At 41.7% G+C, this 23183-nt stretch overlaps 1 protein-coding gene across 6 annotated transcripts in view; it reads left to right on the top strand.

Annotated features, from left to right (window-relative positions):
- Nucleotides 1-23183, top strand: part of lingo2 (leucine rich repeat and Ig domain containing 2) — a 199080-nt gene that overhangs the window by 53556 nt on the left and 122341 nt on the right. For 4 of the 6 annotated variants that reach the window (XM_032555136.1, XM_032555139.1, XM_032555134.1 and 1 more), the window contains one exon: nt 15121-15225. The exons of 1 other annotated variant lie outside the window; for it this stretch is intronic. The gene's annotated coding sequence lies outside the window, so the exon portion shown is untranslated. Of the gene's footprint in view, nt 1-15120; nt 15226-16466; nt 16595-23183 lie in introns of those variants that run through there. One more of the 6 variants, XR_004338070.1, reaches the window with a different exon arrangement.

Genomic DNA, 23183 nt, shown 5'->3' with positions numbered 1-23183 from the left:
ACCCCTCCAGGGGGTCTTTTGTGGGCTCTAGTGTCCCTTATATGACAGTGGGCTGCAGGAAACGGGGAAGGAGAGGGAGGAAGACATGCGGCAAATGTCGTCGGGTCCGGGAGTCGAACCTGCGACGGCTGCGTCGAGGACTCAAGGCCTCCAAATATGGGTCGCGCTAACCGCTACTCCACCACGGCACGCCCAAGAGCCGTGAAGTTAAGTGATCTGCAGTGAGCGTGAATAGGAAAGTAAATATTTCCTGGTTTTTGGGATTTTTAAAAATCTTTTTAAATTTGTTAGCAGAAAAAAGTTTGTAAAGTATTAAAACAAACAGGCAGTTTGGTCACAGTCCATGTTCCTAACCATAATCTATGCAGTGATTTTATCCAAGGAAAGTGACAACTGAGAAATATATAAAAAATCATGCTAGACAATAGACATGAACTAATGGATTTATTTTGCATCTTGTTAACCTGCCGGGCGCCTCTGTGAGTCACTGCTGCAGCTGATTGATGGCAAGAAGTACGGTGAGCGGGAACTGAAACCAGGAAGTACCTGTCAATGGAAGACATTGAGAAATTAATTATCCCGGATGCTGATAATGTCTGACATTTCTGCTAACGCCACATTGATCTTTATCTTTGAGATGAATGTTTGAGCTGGGATTGTTTCTGTGCTCCTCATGCAGAGGCTTGAGGCAGGAAAGGTTGTAATGTCGCATCACATCACATACCAAATAACACTTATGTTCACCAAAAAGCTACTTTTATATAAAAGAATCAAACTTTTCAATTTTGCTTTAATCTCTTAAATTAATTTGATCTGTGGTCATATTTACACATAATACTACTTTAGAGGCATTTCACCTAAATGTCACATCTTAACTCCTAAGACAACAGAAAAAAATAAATAAATATACTGTATATGTACGTATATATATATATATATATATATGTAGAGAGAGAGAGAGATTTATATACTGTATATCATATAATTGTCAGCTAATTTATTAAGTCATTAATCATTAACTGGAGTATATAGACTCAACACTCAGAAATAGTTAAGCTTAAAATGTACAAAAATATAAACATTTTGTATTTAAATTTTAAAAAATAGTCTGTGAATCTGTTCAAAATTCCTCAAGTGGCAGTTTTAGCTTCAGCTGGATCAGATTCTGTAAAAAAACAAACGAAAAAAAGAAAAACAGTCTCCTCAGCACTTTTCTCCATCCATTTCTTAATTTGTACATCAAAACAGTCAACAAGATTCGCCCTGCATTGTATTGATATTGAACCAAACAGGAAGTGCTGAGATTTTCACATGTTGACGTTAGAAGTTGCTTTTCCTTTGCAGGACCAGGGAAACTGTTAAAATTGAGATTAAAGCAGATTCATTCATTAGAATGGTCTAGTCAAAGTCCAGACCTAAATCTAGAGCTAGAGTATCTAGTTGTACAAAGATGGTAGAATTATAACCCAAAAGATTATAGCTGTAAATGCAATGCAGATGTTATTGGGAACTACTATAAGCAAAAGGCATGCCACACTTTTCAGATATTTAAAAACGTACCTAATTTAGGTCCATCCCATCATCGACATGTTGTGTTCGGTGTTGGAGTGCGTCTTTGTGGATCCACAGATTATGACAGGAAGCTCTTATTCATGTTGGCATCCAGGTCAGAATATTAACACTAAATGACTCATAACTGTGGAAAATGAGGAAAGAGAACCGTTCTCAGAGGAAAGAGGTGAATCTGGGTGTCACTTCCAGACTGATTAGGCAGCGTAATTCTGATTGTCCAGAAACCAATCATCTACTTCATCTTCACCCATGAAATTACATTTTCACAAGGCTGGCTCTGAGCTGATGGAAAACGGAGCAGGTAGAAAAGAGAGAGGAAGAAAAGAAGCGAGTTGTTTTCACAGCGGTCACTCAGCCGGTAGCTGGACCTACTGACGGTTTAATATCCATTCTGGACCTGTTAGTGTTTGTGGTGTGTGTCATATTAATCTGTACTTTAGCAAAGACATTGCAGATGTTGTGATTGACTAGGCTCATGATGTTCATGGGAACTTTCAGAGAAATACCAAAGTAACAAGAATTTGTCCATGGATGCAGGATTTTTTTCTATAAGCACATTTCTAATGTAATCATTTTAAAACCACAGATATTTTACACGGTTTGTGATATCCATCCATCCATCCATCCATCCATCTTCTTCCGCTTATCCGAGGTCGGGTCGCGGGGGTAGCAGCTTCAGAAGGGAGGCCCAGACTTCCCTCTCCCCAGCCACTTCTTCTAGCTCCTCCGGGGGAATCCCGAGGCGTTCCCAGGCCAGCCGAGAGACATAGTCCCTCCAGCGTGTCCTGGGTCTTCCCCGGGGCCTCCTCCCGGTGGGACGTGCCCGGAACACCTCACCAGGGAGGCGTCTAGGAGGCATCCTGACCAGATGCCCGAGCCACCTCAACTGGCTCCTCTCGATGTGAAGGAGCAGCGGCTCTACTCTGAGTCCCTCCCGGATGACTGAGCTTCTCACCCTATCTCTAAGGGAGAGCCCAGCCACCCTACGGAGAAAACCCATTTCGGCCGCTTGTATCCGCGATCTCGTTCTTTCGGTCATGACCCAAAGCTCATGACCATAGATGAGGGTGGGAACGTAGATCGACCGGTAAATCGAGAGCTTCGCTTTTTGGCTCAGCTCTCTCTTCACCACGACGGACCGGTACAGCGCCCGCTTGACAGCAGACGCTGCGCCAATCCGCCTGTCGATCTCCCGCTCCCTTCTTCCCCCATTCGTGAACAAGATCCCGAGATACTTAAACTCCTCCACTTGGGGCAGGACACCCCCCCTGACCCGGAGAAGGCACTCTACCCTTTTCCGGCTCAAGACCATGGCCTCGGATTTGGAGGCACTGATCCTCATCCCGGCCGCGTCACACTCGGCTGCGAACCGCTCCAGCGAGAGCTGCAGATCACGATCTGATGAAGCCAAAAGGACCACATCGTCTGCAAAAAGCAGAGATGAGATCCTAAGGCCACCAAATCGGATCCCCTCAACACCTTGGCTGCGCCTAGAAATTCTGTCCATGAAAGTGATGAACAGAATCGGTGACAAAGGGCAGCCCTGGCGGAGTCCAACTCTCACCGGAAACGAGCCCGACTTACTGCCGGCAATGCGGACCAGACTCTGACACCGGTCATACAGGGACCTGACAGCCCGTATCAAAGGGCCCGGTACCCCATACTCCCGGAGAACCCCCCACAGGGCTCCCCGAGGGACACGGTCGAACGCCTTCTCCAGGTCCACAAAACACATGTAGACTGGTTGGGCGAACTCCCATGCACCCTCCAGGACCCTGCCGAGGGTGTAGAGCTGGTCCAGCGTTCCACGACCAGGACGAAAACCACACTGCTCTTCCTGAATCCGAGGTTCGACTATCCGACGGACCCTCCTCTCCAGGACCCCTGAATAGACCTTGCCAGGGAGGCTTAAGAGTGTGACCCCTCTATAATTGGAGCACACCCTCCGGTCCCCCTTTTTGAACAGGGGGACCACCACCCCAGTCTGCCAATCCAGGGGAACTGCCCCCGATGTCCATGCGACATTGCAGAGTCGCGTCAACCAACACAACCCTACAACATCCAGAGCCTTAAGGAACTCCGGGCGGATCTCATCCACCCCCGGGGCCCTGCCACCGAGGAGCTTTTTAACCACCTCGGCGACCTCGTCCCCAGAGATTGGAGAGCCCAACCCAGAGTCCCCAGGCTCCGCTTCCTCAGTGGAAGGCATGTTGGTGGGATTGAGGAGGTCTTCGAAGTACTCTGCCCACCGGCCCACAACGTCCCGAGTAGAGGTCAGCAGCACACCATCCCCACTATAAACAGTGTTGGTGCTGCACCGCTTCCCCCCCCTGAGACGCCGGATGGTGGACCAGAATCGCCTCGAAGCCGTACGGAAGTCTTTCTCCATGGCCTCTCCAAACTCCTCCCACGCCCGGGTTTTTGCCTCAGCAACCGCCCGAGCCGCATGCCGCTTCGCCCGCCGGTACCCATCAGCTGCTTCCGGAGTCCCACAGGCCAAAAAGGCCCGATAGGACTCCTTCTTCAGCCTGACGGCATCCCTCACCGAAGGTGTCCACCAGCGGGTTCGAGGGTTGCCGCCGCGACAGGCACCGACAACCTTGCGGCCACAGCTCCGATCGGCCGCCTCGACAATGGAGGCACGGAACACGGTCCACTCAGACTCCATGTCCCCCACCTCCCCCGGGACGTGTTCGAAGTTTTGCCGGAGATGGGAGTTAAAGCTCCGTCTCACAGGGGATTCCGCCAGACGTTCCCAGCAGACCCTCACAACACGTTTGGGCCTGCCAGGTCTGACCGGCTTTCGCCCCCACCACCGGAGCCAACTCACCACCAGGTAGTGGTCAGTGGACAGCTCCGCACCTCTCTTCACCCGAGTGTCCAAGACATACGGCCGCAGATCCGATGAAACGATGACAAAGTCGATCATCGAACTGCGGCCTAGGGTGTCCTGGTGCCAAGTGCACATATGGACACCCTTATGCTTGAACATGGTGTTCGTTATGGACAATCCATGGCGAGCACAGAAGTCCAGCAACAGAACACCGCTCGAGTTCAGGTCGGGCGGGCCGTTCCGCCCAACCACGCCCCTCCAGGTCTCACTGTCATTGCCCACGTGAGCGTTGAAGTCCCCCAGCAGAACAAGGGAGTCCCCAGGAGGAGCACTCTCCAGTACCCCCTCTAAGGACTCCAAAAAGGGTGGGTAATCTGAACTGTCGTTCGGCCCGTAAGCACAAACGACAGTCAGAACCCGTCCCCCCACCCGTAGGCGGAGGGATGCTACCCTCTCGTTCACCGGGGTAAACCCCAACGTACAGGCGCCGAGATGGGGAGCAACAAGTATGCCCACTCCTGCCCGACGCCTCTCACCTTGGGCAACTCCAGAGTGGAAGTATGTCCAGCCCCTCTCAAGGAGACTGGTTCCAGAACCAGAGCCGTGCGTCGAGGTGAGACCGACTATTTCTAGCCGGAACCTCTCGACCTCACGCACTAGCTCCGGCTCCTTCCCCACCAGAGAGGTGACATTCCACGTCCCAAGAGCCAGTTTCTGCAACCGAGGATCGGACCGCCAGGGTCCCCTCCCTCTGCTGCCACCCATCCCACACTGCACCCGACCCCTTTGGCCCCTCCCACGGGTGGTGGGCCCATGGGAGGCGGTTTGTGATATTGGAATTTCAAATGCATAATGTTCCATGAACGAGGTAAGAAGATATGAACTCATTATGAGTTCATCATGTTCAGTAATATTTCAAACTAAAGCTCTTCAGTAAAATCTTTGCATTTATCCACTTATGCAAACTTAAAAAGGAAACAAAATAAAAGAAGAAAATATCATCCAGTAGTGCTGCAAGATGGGTTAAGGTGGTTGATTTGTCTCACTTTTATTCAGAAGTTGTTGTTTTTTTTAATAAAATGAACAGAGTGGTGTCCATAGAGCTCCAATTCTAAGTGGGAATGTAAACGAATTCATTGAATCTGAAATTCAAATCTGATATGGCTGCCCTCCATCTAAACTTAGCGACAGCTGCAGTAAAAATCTTTTTTCAGTGTTTGAAAGTAGAAAATGCAGTGAATGGATATCAGTTAGCTAGTAGTGAGTAAAGTAGAGATGTTGGGTTTGGATCAGATTTGTAACCTGAACCTGGAACAAGGTTCAGGTTCCTGCAGGTCCCTGCCGGGTCACAGGCCTCCTCTCTATCTCTCTCTCTATCTCTCTCAGCACACCCTCGATTAACCACCATGTATTTAAATCATGGAGATTTCTCTTTAAAGACACAACCATAAAATAAACATTAAGAAAGAAAGAAATTTGTGTTGCTGGATTTTCATCTCCAAACCATTGATCATTGATTTCTAAACCTGTCAGAGCAGAATTAACCCGTCGTTTGGTTGTTGCACTTTGTCTCTGACTTTAAAAGTCGACATTTGGACATGATGTTGATGATGATATCAATCTGTCATGATATAAAGAGGAACACACTCCTCCCCAGCGGTGCTGTGAGAGATGACAGAGTGTTGGGTCAAAGGTGAGGTGGTGTAGATGAAGCAGATGGAGGAACCCTCGGGGGTCAGGGACGTGAACCGGTTGGTTTGCATTCAGAACCCGTCAGTCGGACCAGCAGAGGAGAGCAGCGACCTCAGCTTGTGACACTTCCAGTTTATCAGAGCCGAAGGCGTCGAGGGATTGGACCGACTCCTCCTGCAACATGTGGGGCCTCGTAGAGCCACAGATACGAACAGTCAGTGCTCAGCTTCCAGATTTTATCAGCAGATTTTATCAGAACAAATGAGATTTTTTTCCTTTTGCATAAAGTTGAGCCTCCAGAAACAGGTTGTTTAAACCTAAAAAGCCTGAAGCAAAAAAATTTGTTTGTTAAAAAACTTTTTATTAAAATATTAGTTGGATGCTTTTAGCAAATTGAAACATTATTTTCTTAATTATTTGGACAAATTAAAAAATGTGGTCATATTGGTAGATTATGAAATATTTAGTGACATATTAATCAAATGCAGCAGCTTTTACAGTATAAACGTTATTGAAGAGGAGAAGGTGGAGGTGTTGCTGGTATAAAAAATAATACGTTTAGTTTTACAGGGTTGATGCACCGTGGACTAACAGTCTGAGTCATATATGGATCATGCAATTAGCAGCATGATGAATGTTAAATAGGAAAATCTGTCATTCTTAAGCCAGACTTTGCTTTGGGCCTCTAATAATCCCACTAGAAGCGACTTCAGGTGAAACTAATGTTGGAATGTGGGAACAATGTGGAGGCTTTCTGTTGAGTCTGCAGAGGATTTGACTGTATACATTATATATTAACTTGTGTTGGAGCTACGTTTATTGACAGTTTCTGCTTGGCGTCGTTCTAAATCCTCTCATCTGCTTGCAATCAAACAGCCTCTTGTGGACCGGATTATGAAAACTGAGACATCCAGCCCAATCACACTTCTGTTTCTCATGTCGCTTTCTTCAATCTGCAGCCACGAAATCCTTTCTGATCATGTGCAATCCTCCCATAGTACCTGGCCGCTCAACATTTTCTGCATAAAATGTCCACTTGGCATGAAGATCGCAGTAGTCGTGGACCTGCTTAACATTTCAAAGACAGAAATGGGCAGAGAAAGCAGCTGTTGAGCACAGGAAGGCTAATCAGCAGAGCAGGACTCTCAGGCTTAAGCTTAAAAAAAGAATTTGTTCTGTGCAGGAATACATCGCAGAAGAGCGTGCATCTGCAGTAGGTTTATTATCGGAGCTCTTTCCTTTTGTTGGTTGTCGTGAGCTTGTTATTTGCTTGCTGCTGTTTACCACAGGCCTGCTGTGAAAGAAGTGTCCAATTAGCTGTGGATTTGGTGGCGTGTACGATCACATCAGGGCTCCTGGAGTCACATCAGCAGCATGTGTATTGCAGGGCAGCAGGGCTTTAGGCTAGCACTTCTGAATCAACATTAAATTCACACATGCATAGAAACAAAGAGACAGAGAGGAAGCATGGAGGAGTCCAGCAGGACTAAGGTTTGTCTTCAGCTAAAATAAGACACCAAAGCAAAACTAAAACTCTAAACTAAAACCTTTTTGTTGAAGATACAGTTGGTAAATGAATAATTGCAGAATTACTGAGCTAGAAGTTTTTATTAAGTGACATTTGTACGATAAAGTTATAGAGATGATGTGGGAGGAGAGAGAGACTTGTTTTGTGTTGAAATTCAACTTGATTTACTGTCAGGTTTTAAACTCTTAGGAATGAGCTCCTCCCTCCACGGTGTTCACCGCTGACCCTTATAAAAGGTCTGAAGGTTGAAGCACAACAGGAGTCTCACTCAGCCACAATGTTTTACAGCTAATGAAGCATTAAACGCTTGTTTTGGACCTCACTGCTGCAGCAACCACTGCGCTCAGCATGGGGAAGCAGATGATCCTGACCCAGGCTTTGTGTAAAGGGGGAGGATCTTTTAGTGCATTTTGACCTATTGGGGATTCTTCAGAATAAATGCAGAGCACTTCATTCTGATCCTGGCTGTGCTTCTGTTTTATACAACCCGTTTCTGAACAGAAAAGCTTCCAGAGATGGAATTCTTCTCAGCAAGTTTCTGCAATTTATTTGTGACATTTAAGTGACCTTCTGAACCAATATTTCCCTGTTTCCATGTCTGTTTTAATTGTATTTCCTTTGTGTTTAAGAAAGTAAGACAGCTGAATTAGCTTTTCTTGTGTTCAGTTTATTTATTCTCTTTGAAGAAATGCAGATAAAAGGAAGGAGCGGGAGACTGTAGAGGCGTTTAAAAACCACTTTAGGCATTATGCATGGCAGGGTAGCTGTATTTTTACATAAGTATTCAGTTCATTTAAATGTCTTATTAACTCAAAGTATGTTGACGTTTCCACCGTCTAGCATTCAAGTTTCTTTCAAATAGTGCCATGATGTTATAAAAACCTTTTTATTTAACTCAACACAGAAGGTGAATCTCAATGAATTACTACATAATTTATTTTTTTTATTTAAATAAAGTGAAGAAAAATAAAACTTTTATTAAGTTGAAGGATTATGGCTTACAGCTAATAAAAACTTCTAAATTAAATTAGGTCTTTTAAACTTCCAGTAATACATAACTTATGAAAAACAATAAAAAACCCAATAAAAATCATTTTTAAAGTGACTCTTCACAATACATCTAGAGCACTCGTCTTGTTCAGCATCACTCACTGGATGAATGCAGCCTGACAGATGAATGTTTCTGTTGGATGAGCATGCCTCCACAGAAATATAGAAAATTCTTATGCTAAATTCTGACATGAAAACTATTGGTAACCGGCTACAAAGCAGGAGCAGAAATTAATGCCGTTCGTGTTGCTTATGCAACTGAATTGATCTGTGGATCAATGCAGAGATCTTAAAGCTTCCTTTGGCAGGTTTGTGTCATTGCTGGATTTTAAGGCACAAACAGCTCTGTTGGGTTTCCTTCATAGGAAATGTTCTTCTCAGGCTGAATAATCATGACCTGCATCTAGGCCTGTCACGACAGCAAATTTTGCTCAGCGATTAATTGTCTCAAAAATTATTGCGATAAACGATAATATTGTTTGAAGACCTTTTTACACTGATTTAATGGAAATGACGTAATAATGCATGCGATTTCTTGCCAAAGATAGATACACTTTATTTTCAAAAGAACACTAAACACTGGAACTGATAAACAAAATAAACAAAACAACCAAAAACAAAAATAAAATGGATTCTCAGTCTCCATTAACAAAAAACTCACTTGAGAAAAAAATACCTAAACAACATAAAGCCAAAGTGGAAATAAATACTGCATTCAACCAAAAGAGTGCAGATTATGAAGTCTGTATATTATGTTGCCCTTCAGTAATAATTAGATTTAAATAGAGAAGATGGGCACATCGACTACCTGATGCAATAGTTCACACTACATGATTTTTTGCTCCTATTTTTCCCCTTAAGACAATCTTAGATCGTTGATCTTTCTAAGATTGTGTGGTGTGTTACGGTAGATCGTCGTTGCCGCTCCGATCTAAATCAGGGGTTTTCCCGACTGGGATCTTAAGGCAGCCTGTTAAATGTGACAGGCAGCCAATCAGAAAGCGCGGATTCTCCTCCCTGCTTTCTGAGGGGAAATTATGGAGGGGAATCCCAAACAGCTGACACCGCGCAACCCGAAGTCCAGCGGACATTGGAGATGATATGTGGAAACAACATTAATGTTTATTCAACATGCAAAGAATATAGAAATGACAAGAGGAGGAGTTGGAGCGAAATTGCTACCGCAGTTGATAAACCCGGTAACTTTTCGTAAATAGGTTCTAATGATTTTCATTCAGTCAGGACTTTACGCTGACACTAGCCACATGCATTGCAGGTAGATTGTAGTAAAGCATTGATTAATGCCTGGTTTTAAAATTAGTTAACTGGACTTGTAGCCATTATTTTGTGCCCATTGTTGGACACCACATGGCCGAACCGAACCCGGTCCGGAACCGTTATACCTAGGATTTCTGTCGACTAATGTGTGGTCTGTCAGGTTTTGAAAATGGGCCGACAATCGGTGTGCGCTGGGCTTTACACTAAGGAAATGAGGAAGGGGGGTCAGTGGAGAGCACCGGAGTTGAGCCTCTTTTCATTCGGTGTCATCAACAGAAAGAGAAAAAGGCCGGAAGAGACGATAATCCCGATAATTAAAATGACGTCGATAGTTTTAATTTATCGTACGATTACCGTTTATCGAGACAGGCCTACCTGCATCCAAACATTATCAACTGTTAAAATAAATAAGATCTGTGGGATTAATCCAAAATAAGTAAGCAGCCGAGATCTACTGAGTCGACTAAAAAGTAACAACCTGATTGATTTTATTTCTTACAGCACAGAGAAATGAAGTAATGTGTGATTAGTTTTAAACATGAGGACATTCCCAGTTTGCCATGTTTGGACAGAAAGACTTGGAATGAGCAGCGAAGTGAGTGGAGGCTTGTTGACAGCATGGCCTTTTGTTCCTGCTGAAGACAGTTGCTGGATTGAATTGATCTGACTTTAGAGCCTAACCATTTATCTTGGTCAGTCATATCTGATCTGTGGCTGTCAAGTGCAAACAGGCTCCTTGGAGAAATAAACAGTTTGGAGAGACGGTGGAGAGTCACTTGAGTTCTGAAGCAGCGCCGCTCACACACTGCTGGCTTTTCATTAGGAGCTGCTTGTTTGATCAATAATCCAGTTTAAAACAACAATTACAAGATTTTATAGGATCAACAAACACAAAGTAGCACATAATTGCTGATAATGGAGAAATGTAAACATGTTTTGCTTCCATATTCACCCCCTCTGACTTAAAACGTCTAGCATCACCTTTCCCTGAAATAAGAGCTGCAGATCTTTTACGTCTCCGTCAGCTTTTCACATCTAGAGTAGAAATCTCTACCTCCATCCCCACAGGAGCCACTGACCTCTGACCTTTAGATCCCTGCAGCCCCCAGAGGGCTGAACCTCCTCCTCAAAACCTCACCAACTCCTGCAAGCGTCAATATTAAAGTCTTACAACAAAATCTAAATTGCACTTAAGTCTGGACTTTGACTAGGCCATTTTAACACATGACTATGCTGTAAACATCTAAACCATCCCAGTGTAGCAAGAGCTACATGGGGTTATTGATAATTTATGCAGGTTTGATAAAAATCTTGCTTACTTGTGCTTTTTTAAGAAAAAAAAAGATATAATAATGTAATATGATGGTGAGTTATACACAAGCATCCGACATCCAATGGATGTGAATCTCTGATCTTATAATTCGTTTGACATTTATAACATGTAAAATCAAACCTGGTGAAACTGAAAAATCAGAAACTTTGATCTATTTGAGCTGCAGATCACTAATCTCACTTTACAAAGAATTTAAAGCATTTAAGAGAATATTAAGTTTGTTTTTTATTAAATATTTTACTCTGCTTGAAGAAAGAAAAAACAATAAGAGGCCAGAATATTTATAAAACGACTAATAATCTCACAGTAAATTAAATGTCACCATTGTGTTCATTACAGTGCAGTTAGTCTCTTTTAATTAAAAAAGTTTCTGCAAATTGCTGTTCAGATGCATAACAATTTATCTGTTGTCCATACGCAACTAAAATATAACATAATAAAAGTTAATATTGAAAGGATGTGTGTCGGTTTACACAGAGAAAATAATTATTTTTTCCCATGGCTGCATCAGAATGCTGCTGCACCTGCAGCCGAATCCTCAGTAATATTTATATTAACTGACTTATCGCCAGTCTGAATGTAAATTAAAACAGAAATTTGCATGTTTCCCGAGTCGCGGCTGTTTTCTGTCTCTTTGGTTTGGACTGATCCGACCTGATCGTTTTGACCGGGTCTCCCTTTACCTGGGCCTTTTCTAAGCCACACATGATAATCCTCATTGGTCCCTCATTAAGTCTTTGCTCCAATTAGGCCACACTAATTTTGCTGCAGCACAATTACTTTGTGCTGTGGCTCACAAATTCTCCAGCAGTGGATTAGCCTGTTGGCTGGGTGGGATGGAAATAGCAGCACTTTTTAGTCAGAGGAGAAGGTGAGTCACTGTCCTCACCTCTGCTGATGTGGCGCTGCTAACTAGCTCCATGGGAGTTTCTGTGTTTGTGAAAATAACCCAGAAGTGACTTTCTGCGACCTCTTTAAATATGTCTAGTTTGGTTCAGTGAGAGAAATTATTAGGAAACACAAAAGGCTTCAGCTTCAATAGGATTCTGTCTAGACTTTCTCTGTTACACATTCTTGGGAGAAAAATAAGAAAAATGTAAAAGGCATAACCAACAGCAAATGAAGGTTATAATGTCAATGTTTTTACAGCAATGCTACTTTTGTATTTAGCATACACATTAAGATGATTGTTTGAGTTAAAGGTTTTATTAACTGTTGTGATTTGTTGTTTTTTGCAGCGTATTTTTACAGTTTTGCTGGTTTGTGCAGTGCTGCAGTAACTGCAGCGTTTCTGTGTGGAGTTAACATGATCCCACTGTGCATGACAGAGTTCTCTCAGAATCTCCAGTTTCCTCCAGACGTCCAGAGACAGGCGTGTTGGGTTAATCTGTGGTGGACAGCAGAGCGGTTCAAGGTGTTCCCTGCCTTTACCACTTTAATCCCTTTCAGGTACAACCCCTGCAACCAGAACAGGATTAAGCTGCTATGGAAAATTGATGTATGGTTGGAGCTTGTTGCTTAATGCCAGTGTCCTGTTGGCTGGCTCCTCGGCTGATTTCAGTCAACTTTTCCTTCCTTTGTGTTGCTCTCAGGAAACCATGATGCTCCTCTCTACCTGCCAATCACTGAGTGCAGAACTAGAGATGGTTTTCCCAGAAGGCCTTCTGTGTTTTGGGATCTGTAAAATATGCCACTAGACAAACACTAGATCTGTGCTGATGATGCTTTACTTATAGCCATCTTGGTTGCCACTGCATGACCAGCAACCTGATAACTCTGGAAATATTTCTGTTATGTCTCCTGATCAATATAATCAGAGGAAATGATAATGTTCTGGTTCCACTGGGCTTAAAGGAAGCCAGCATTCAGGTTCTGCCAGTTAAACGTTGATGAAGTGAAATGAGCTGGAAAAACATTTGGAGGTTTACGGTTCTGGAGCCGATGAAGTCAGTCAGTCTGGGAAGGTTCAGATCGTCATTTTGAAATGATTAACATCCTGTTACTGTTAGGAAGATTATATAAAAAGATCAACTATTATTAGAACACATAAGAAAACACAGATCTCCTCTGGAATAGATTCCCAGAAGACCGACTGTTATGACTGGCGTCGTTAACTTAATTATGCAAATATGAGTGTGCAGCTGCCTGTCTCTGATTGGTTCCCAGAAGAAGACGTAGACGTCCAATTGGTGGCCTCCCGGAGGTGATGGATATAAAAGCTCGGACTCGACTTCCTGCCATCCATCCTCAGCTCATCCCAACCGGCCACAGTTTGTCTGTCCTTGTAAAAGTCCTGGAGTTTGTCGGAGTGAGCTGCCGTTTATGTTTGCTTAGTTTTCTCATGTTTTTCTTAATTAGGGAGGAAAGTTTTTGTCATTTGGTTTATTTACTTTCAATTAGGTAAGTTTCGGTTAATATTCAGATAGTTTCCTTTTGTTTGTTTTCGGCATCATAGCTCTCTCTGAAGCCGTATGCTCCACTTGTTGGAACATCTCAATCAAAAATACATCTTTTTAAAATAACATTATAAAATGTTTAACTGTGTCGGCTGCTTGAGGTCTGAAGAGGATGGATCCTTCATATGATGATCTGGTTCCCCTGGACGGGTCGTAACAATGACCAACGTGACAAAACCCAACAGCTCCAGCTGTAGATGGCGCTCCTAACATTTTAGTGGTAAAGTTTGTGAAAGACTGAACAAGTACAGGTTGTTGTTAGATATTCCCAGGGAAACAAAGATGTCAGAGCTTCATCCGAATGATTGAAAGTTTTGGTCATAAACAGAAACAAAACAAAGACACCTCACCTTGCAGTGAGCACGGTGGTGGCGGGCGGGTGGTTTGGGATTGTTTCTGTCTGGCTCAATCAGCTGCTCTTTAGCTCGTCTGACGCATTTCAGAATCAAACATGAAGCATCTGTTGCACAGCTTGGTCCAATCTGGGTCAGCCACTAAACCCTGCAGCAAATCTACAGCAGAATGGCCCAGTCAAAGTCTGGAGGGCTAAGAAATTAGATATCTGGAAAAGCCATGAAACTCAAGCAGCAGTGTGAAGCAGAGTGAGGCAGAGTCAAGAGGATGTGAGGAGCTGATAGTGAAGTGATGCTGCTGCTGCTGAAGGTTATATGATTTATTAAATGATGAGGTGAAAGCTTTGACATGATTGTAGCCTCAGCTCAGCAATGTATTTATAATAAAATCATCTTTTCCTCTCGGCTGAGCTGGTTTTACCTGACTTCACACTGCATTCGCCGTGTTACTTCTGACAAATAAAAAAATCAGCAAGAATATTTTCCACATAGCCGGTTCCTGGTGTGTTAGCTGCTGTGGGTAAATTAGCGCCGGTCGGGTCTGATGTTGGCACATGACCAGCAGAAGCCTGAAGAAGAAAGACGCTTTCTCTTTTCATTACAGCAGGCTGGCTAAACTCTCCAGTCAGCTAATTCCTGCTAGCCTTTAGCGCCTTACCTTAAACTGCTGCTGATGCTTTCGAGCACCATGAGTCTAAAACCCGGCCGCTGGCTGAGGGGACGGCACGCATCCCATCCTGTCGCTCTGCAGCTGGATGATGGAGTAATGAGCCGTTCAGCTGCAGCTGTTTAGCCGGGGAAATGATCAAGTTGACCAGGCAAGGAGAAAGATACTGTACATATGTCAACTGGAGTTTTTTCTTTGCGGCTGCCCTGGTGTGGGTTAGCTAATGCGCTTTCCTGGACTGACATTTCTTCAAGGATGTTTATCCTGGATGGCTGGGCTTCTGCTGGCTGAGTCAGTTAAAGCTGTGAGCTCACTCTCCATGTCTTCTCTGATTTCTCTTTCTCTCAATTTCTTTCAGGCCTGGCAGTAAGTGACCTGTGAATAGAGTCACTCTGGGGATTTTCTAAAGGACTTCTTCATTCTGTAACATTGTTGGAACATCGGACGTTACAAAGACCAGGAGGTATGTGAGAGTGAAATTTGATTTTCTGAAAGTTGTTATTCTTTCAACTCAAAGTTACTTCTGAACCCTTTAGAGCTTTAGTTCAAGCAGTTCTTTGGGTATTCCATATTAAAGCAAAGTTAAAAGCAGGAATAAATGCCTTTTATGTAAGTAAAATTCAAACTTAAAAGTTTTTTTTAACACACTCGGCCTGCTGCTCAGAGCTCCTTCTGTTCCACGTTTTAGGAAACCCAGCAGATAAAAGAAATATATTTCTTATCCAGAAATCAATGCTAGATTTTTTTTACATTTATTACACCACAATTGTTAATTCTTATATAGCTTTATAATAATTAGTGATGGGAAGATTAAAAACTTCATTAATTTGATCAGAAGGTTTTGTTGAAAGGTGTGACTGATCATTTCAAAGCAGACACTAATACCAGGATATCCACAGATACAGATTCATTTCACCCAAACTGATGTTTTCCAGCCTTTATTTCTGTTAAATGTGACGATTTCCTAATAAAAATGACACTGGTGGTTATGATATTACATCAGACCAATGAAACGACACTTTAAAACAAAATGTGGGTTTAAACCTGTCTGAGTTTTTAATGTATTGAATAGGATTCAATCTGAATATGACTTTGTTTAGCTTCCATGTTGCTTTAAAGCTATAAAATGTTATTTTTTTCCCCAAGGACAAAGATGACACACAATGACCCGAAAGGTGTCGGATTCATCCAGACAACATGCTTAAATGCATCACACACACACACACACACACACCCAAACACACACGCACACACGCCCACCCCCCCACACACACACACTGAATGCCACAGCTATGTGGTTCTGCTCATAACCATATCTCCATCCATGTTTTCCACCATTTGCTTTTCATGCCCTTTTTTCAATAAATGCATCAACAGTGGGAAAAAAACACAAAAAAGCTGGAAATGAATGTGATCATGGTGGGGAAGGGACTGTGCTAAACAACGTGTAGAAAGAAAATGTCTCTCTGCTCCCTCGCTGCCTTGAGGCATAACACAATTAGACTTGAGATTGTTTTTCCTCTCCCTCTGCCCATCTGATTTCTGCTCCTGCCAGACTATTCTCTTTCAGCCGCTTTATTCCTCTGTATTGTCATAATGTAGCAGACCCTGAGTGCTCTCACAGATCACTGGCACAGCTTATCAGTGAAGTGGTGCCGCTTCAAATTGGGTCCTTTAATTTGGTCTCTCTACATTCATTCTCAGCATTACACTTTGAGGGGAAAAGGTTGCAGCGGTGGAGGGAAAGATAAACACACTGCAGGTGGAACAGATGAGAGGACGACCTGGAAATCTCACACAGGACGTTTGGAAATGACCAGAGGAAGGAAAGAGTGAGTCTGTTCAGCAGCTGATCAGAAACTTCAAGTTAAAGTTTAAAAATGTAAATCTATGACGGATGCATGTTTTTATTTTATATTTCATTACATAAACACTGAAATAGAATAAAAACATATTTAAAGTTGTATTTCAAATGAATCCAGAATGGATCCAGAGCACTGAATGTATGAACATTATATTAATTTTTTTCTTTATTATTCTGCATCATATTTAATGTACAACAGAAACATGCACCATATGCAAATAGCTGTAAATATATTTGGCTTCACTTCATTATCTTCACTTCCATGATTGACAGATTGACAGAATAACATTTATTTTAATGAGATGTTCTGCAGATTATTATATATTATGGGGGAAAGTATGAAAATAATCCTTTCATGTCTCATTATGAGTTTTGAACGGTTTGGTGGCTGGGCCGGCGTCCAGCTCCGGTTCTGTTTGCTGTTCGAATCGGGTTTAGGAAGATTGTAACATTTCTTCAGCTTCATTCTGGTTTAAAAAAGTATTTACACCCTTCAGACTTCAGCTTTTTACGTTACAACAAAGTTTGATGCATCTTATTGTGATTTTATCTGGTAGAATCATGCAGGTTAGGCAATGATATTAAAGCAGAAGCAAAACTGATTTTTAAAAGTTTTTTTAACCAAAGCATATAAAAATATGAAAAAAATCAATTATTTTTTGCAAAACCATCCAACTTCCATCAGACTGGATGTGGAGCCCCAAGTTCTCACGTTGCTTCTCATCCTCAGTTAGATTTCAGTCTGGATTCTTTATAAAACCTGGGATTCATTTCACAAGGTCCTGTGTGGTAGAAATATGTGATATGAATTAGTTTAATATGCTTTTATTACAGTAGCAGAGCTGAATTACTGTGCTAACATAAAGCACTGCAAAAACACAAAATTATTTCCAGTGCAAATATCTTCTTACATTTGAAATAAACTAACTGAAAGACATAGACATCATAAATATACAGGAGCTTGTTTTAGGTTAATAATTATTGAATATTGATTACTAATTGTACCAGATTTAATTTCTAGCATGAGGAAGATGTAAAAAGTGAAAAAGCTGCTGGTGGACGTCGTCCTGTGTGATGTTGTGTTCTGATCTTTTACTGTAAATCACGTAAAGGTCAGAGTTCATGACCTTTATTTACATGGGAAGACGTGGCACCATGTAAAGAACGGGAAGGTGAGTCAGCGCAACGCTTCAGGCAACTTTCTGCTTGAAAACGTTGCTTCCTACCGTTGTGGCATTTCCCTCCTCTGTATTTCTGTTTTTCGCTGTAAAAAGGCGCATCATGATGGAAGCACTATTCCCTCATGAACATGGACCCTTAAGCTGTCAGAGTGCTGCATGCTAACATGAACAAAATGGTTAAAGATGTTTTAAGAACCACAATAATAACTCTGAACAGCTGGAACAGATAAACAAATCTGATTTTAAAATGTATTTCCTGCTGATGCCTTTCTTCAGTTTTTGACCATTGAACTAATAATTGAACTGGAAGGCCTTGATGACTTCTCAGTAGAAAGTATATCAACTTTTTACTGTCAACCTTTTCTGATCTGCTGTTTGTGGTTGAAAGTTGAACAGAAATGTTTCATGTGTCTTTAAAGTGTAAGTTTTCATTTTCCTATCACTTTTGCTGTAATCATGGATGTGATATTTCCAAAACTATTCCTCTGCGTCAACTCTTTACTAGGAAAAATGTAAAGTGATGATTAGGCCATTAGGGCCACATCTGCCAGCCTAATTCTCTTTTAATTTGCAGAGATCTGTGCTGTATATCGCTACAGTGGATGTGACATTTTAATTAAGGCAGGGCTGTAAAAATGATTACTGTGAGGTTACAGAGGACTTCTGTTCATACCACTGTGGAGAATAGTTTCCATACCGCCAAACCAACACGGCCACAGCGTCTCTCTGACCTCCTCCTCAGTCATTAGAGCCATCACACAGAATGGTAACAAGATATAAATTACACTTTTATTTTTGCACAAGTTGAATATTGAATTCTCATACCTGGAAATGTGTTTTATTATTCGATTATCTTTATGTTGCTCTGCTAATGCATGAGTGTGCCTGAACATGTTTTAAAGATTCTTTCTTTTCTTAGAAAATCCTTGTGATTTCCTCGTTTGCCTTGGGCATAAACACCAGCACTGGAAATAGAAGTGGATTAATTTGACACATGGAGTGCCAACTTGGACTTGAGCACCAGCAGAACCAATGAATCATGATACTTTATGTTTCACCGCATGATCTGTGGTTGCATGGCTGATTCTTTAGAGCAGAGGCGATTAAGGAGGAAGTTAATCTAAGAGGAAGTAGACATCTGTTTGGCTTGGTTTCCTGTCCAGGGCTAATAAGACATAAGCTAGTTGAGATTTATTTTGTTTTAATCGTTTTTGTCAGAAATACAAAGGACAACTGGATTTGTGTTTTCTTCTTCTATGAATTTAATTTGTAGCTAGAAGCAGTGGCTGCTACTTTATAAATATTATGTTTCAAGTTCTTTTATTGGAAGGCCGTCCTAATGTCTAAAAAAGGCATGGAAATATTATTTACTAATTCTATTTAGTAAGATTAAAAAAACCATGTCTTTAATGTAGATTGAGTTCAGGATTGATTACTTTAAGTATTTTATAAAAACCTATTTTTAAAACAATCCAATAAGAAGCTGTTAAATGTGATTAAACATTTTTCTTCCTCATCTGAAAATGTTAGACAAAATGGTGCCCTGAGAGGGGAGCCATGTGGCTCATTTCAATACTTTACATATATATATATGTATTTTTATCATGGATAAATCTATAAACAATGTAGGCCTTATAATTGTCACCACAACCCTAAAAGAAACCAAAACTCTGGTTAGATTTTTTAGTCCTGGATGTAATAAAAGTTTTTTGTGATTTCCTGTCGGCCTTCAACATGCAGGATCTGCAGTAAACCTCTTCAATAATCCAGGGAGGAGCCGTGCGACTGCGCCGAGCCGCATGTACTCTGGATGTGTGACAGAAGGCTTTTTAAGCACAGTGTTGCTGCAAGACATTTCACTATATACCTCCCTCCCCTTATGTAATGTTAACAGCCAGTGGGCGAGTGTATAGAAGGTACCTGAGCTTCACAGGGGTCAATAATAAGAAGCATATTGAGCACATTTACTGCTTCTTATTGAGCTCTTCAGGTTTAGTGGTTTTCCTCTGACACTGCAGGGTTTATCGAAGCGCCGTTTCCTTCCTTCACTAACCGTTTCCTCTCCACTCAGCTTCCATCCTGAGCATCCCTGTAATACATGCCTTGACAAGATAATAATACATTATTGAAATGTCATCGCAACGATACAAATTTTTCACTGACATTCAACAAAACATTGGGAATGGTTTTGCTCGAAAATTTGGTGTGCTAGACTGACAGACATGCAAGACACAGTTCAGTCAGGAAATGCTCAGAGCGTCGCTAGCATGCAATTAGAAAGGCCTGGGGATTTGTGAATATTGCAAAGCTTTCTGCGCTCGTCAAAGTCGTTTGACTGATATAGTGAGTAGGATGTGGCAGACAAACAAGAGGGTGAGGACGATCGCAAAGCGCTGATGTGCCAGCAGAGTTGTCTGTTCTGACTAATGTAGCAAAGCAGCAGCAGAGAAACGGATTCAGCAGCGCGGCAGCTTCTCTTTGTGCTGCAGCGTTTCAGGACCTTGGACAGCTCAGTCAATCGCGATGCGTTCACAGTAACTTTGGACAAAAAACGTTGAGTTTCATGGATTTTTCTACTCACATGTTTTATGATCCGTCTCATTTCAGAAAAACACAGACTGAAAGTCCAAAGAAACAATTTACTGAGTCATTTAGATAATTTTGACCTTTTTCAGACTCAAGTTCATTCAAAGTAACTATAGCAACTCATTTTCTAAACTGGTTAAAAATGTATGAATTTTATGAAATTCATACATTTATTTTTACAAAGTTGCCAAATAACAAAGTTGATTTTATTTTTCTGCTGAGGCATGAATGCTTCATTTAAATAAATCAAATTTATGATGGTTTATAGATGAGCTTATTAAAACAGAAGAATACTTGTTGAGATTTCTACATCAAGTTATAAATTTGTTGCAGCCAAAAATTTGAGATGTTACTTTTGTTTGGTTAATCGTCGACCTTGAGACGATTAACAGAGGCTGTTTTCTTCGCTTGGTCATGTTGATGTTGATTTAAACTGGACTTTAAATCAGTTTAAATCTAATATTTTTATTCAGCTGGACATCAACATGAAGAACCAACTAAATGTAAATGAACTTCTGAAACTGATATGGCATTACTAGACCTGCAGCAGCATCTGTGTTATCAGGAAAAACAAGGATTTGACAGCCGCTGTGTGACAGCACAATGTTTCACAGCGCCCTCTTCAGGCTGACAGAGCGCTGCATGCTGGTGTTTTCCACACAGTTCATCTGCTAACTGAACTCAACCACACACTGCGAACTTTAAAACATATCAGTTCGTTTCTCCTGTTTGGAAACTGGGATTAAAATTAAACTTTCTCTGAAAAGTGGATTTAGATGTGCATTTTTTAATTAATTTAATATTTTTTTCTTTAATACAGTTCAGCACATTGAGCTCTTTGTTTTTTCCCTTCTTTTGTCTTTGATAGCCTGTAAAACCTTTTGGCTCTCATAGATAAACCTGCTCTGCCTCTATAGTTTACTTTCAGTGGTTTTTTGAATCGTTTCATTAGATTTTTTTTCTGACTTGAAAACTTTTTCTATCTCAGTAATTTATTTTTCAGAAAAGTATTGTTTGTACCTCAGTCTCTTGTTGTATAAAAGCAGCTTTTATCTCTCTAGTGAAAATAATCTGCTGGAAAAGACAGTCTGGTTTGGTCTCACTTTTCCTTTGCCTATGTAGTCAGTCAGACTTTTAAGAATGGTGCTTTTATTGCTATGATTATGATAAAGCAATAATTTTAATGTATGGTGATCTGTAAAAGCTCCTCTGCTTATGTTTGATGCTTTTGCTTTAACTTCCCCTTCGGACTTTTCAAAGTTAAAGTGAAGGCGCTGAGGCTTTTTCATCGTCTTTTATCCGTCTCTGTGTCTCTGAGGACTTCTGTCATCACTGAGTCGGAGATGTTGCAGCTCTCAGCACCAGACGTGTCACACACAGTTCTGAATACCAGATTCCTGCCACACGGCCGTGGATCAGATCGGACCAGCAGGTGAATCTGACCTGCTGGTCAGTCCAGGGGAGGAAATGTCCAAACTCTTTTATTACGAGTTCATTTGTACATTCAGGGCATGAATGTACAAATGGCTGCCTGGTTCTTCATATGGCTCCAGCATTTTGTTTAGTTTTATTTTCACTGAGTGAATAAATGCATACCTGGATACTGCAGGTTGGTTTTCCACAAACTGCTGTGACATCATGGATGCCTCATTCATTTATTTCCTCTGGTTTCATTTTCTTCACACCTTCCTTTGATTTTCATCCAATCAATCCAGCAAGTTTCCAACTTAGAATTTTATTCTGCTTTTACCTGTTTTTACTAGAAAGTTGGTTCAATAAATGAAGTTTTTATTATTGCTAATAGCTTTTGCACCAAAGAGCTGCACTAAGAAATCCACTGGTTCCAGTAAAACTAGGATGTAAGATTAAGAAAACAGTCAAATATATTTGACTAAAAGACATAAAAATAACAATAGATATTAGAACAATAAATTGAGCTGAAGCTGAGCTGTAAAAATGATTTTTAAAAACATCTTAAAGGTTTTTAATGTCCATGCATTTCTCATATGGCAGGTCAATATGGATATTATTGTTTCCTACTTAAAATCAGACATTCCACCCGGAGCTGGAGCGATGCAGCAGAAAATAATGTGCGATCTCACCGGGTCAGGATTATGTGTATATTCTGAAGTCAGGCCTTGTGATTTTGTTCCCACTTTTACCTTTGAGCCTTTTGCAGCTGCTGCTTGCATGTCAGGCTGTCGGCTGTTTCTGGGAACCAGTGAGAGCAAAGTCCTGTTAAACAGTGAAAAGCTTTGTGGTGATTATGACAATTAGCCTTAAAACAAACTTGCTCCTCCTCTTCAGTTTATTCTGTAATTGTCATGAAGGTTGGAACATAAAGTGTTGACATCATCCATTGGCCACCTGCATACCTGAGCCAGAGCAGCTAATACGGCTAAGTACCAGCTGGTGGGCAATCTGAGAATAAGTAAGATGTTTAATATGTGGCTGAAATCCAACATCATAAATTCATTTTAGCTTTCCAGTAACACAGAGCATTATTTAGTCTCATTATGTGGGGTTAATCAGAGTGCTGCAGCAGTCAAACGGGTAAAAACTCCCATCCAGACTCTTCTGATTGTGACTGTGCTGAGCGGCCCTTTAGCAGGAGCTTATATCTTAAACTGTCTGCTCAATAACTCAATTCCACTCTTATCTTGGGCACAAGAAGAGATTTAAAGTGAAGTGGGAGAGCTCAGTCTTCTTCTCTGTAGGATGCATCCCACGGGCCAGACTGTAAAAGAATTATGGAGGGCCCCATCAATGATGCCTTTGAGAGATTACCAT

This window comes from Xiphophorus hellerii, chromosome 23 (assembly GCF_003331165.1).
Source record: "Xiphophorus hellerii strain 12219 chromosome 23, Xiphophorus_hellerii-4.1, whole genome shotgun sequence".
In the NCBI taxonomy this organism is placed as follows: domain Eukaryota; kingdom Metazoa; phylum Chordata; class Actinopteri; order Cyprinodontiformes; family Poeciliidae; genus Xiphophorus; species Xiphophorus hellerii.
The sequence above is the reverse complement of the archived record's forward strand: the minus strand, read 5'-3'. Positions and strand labels throughout refer to the sequence as shown.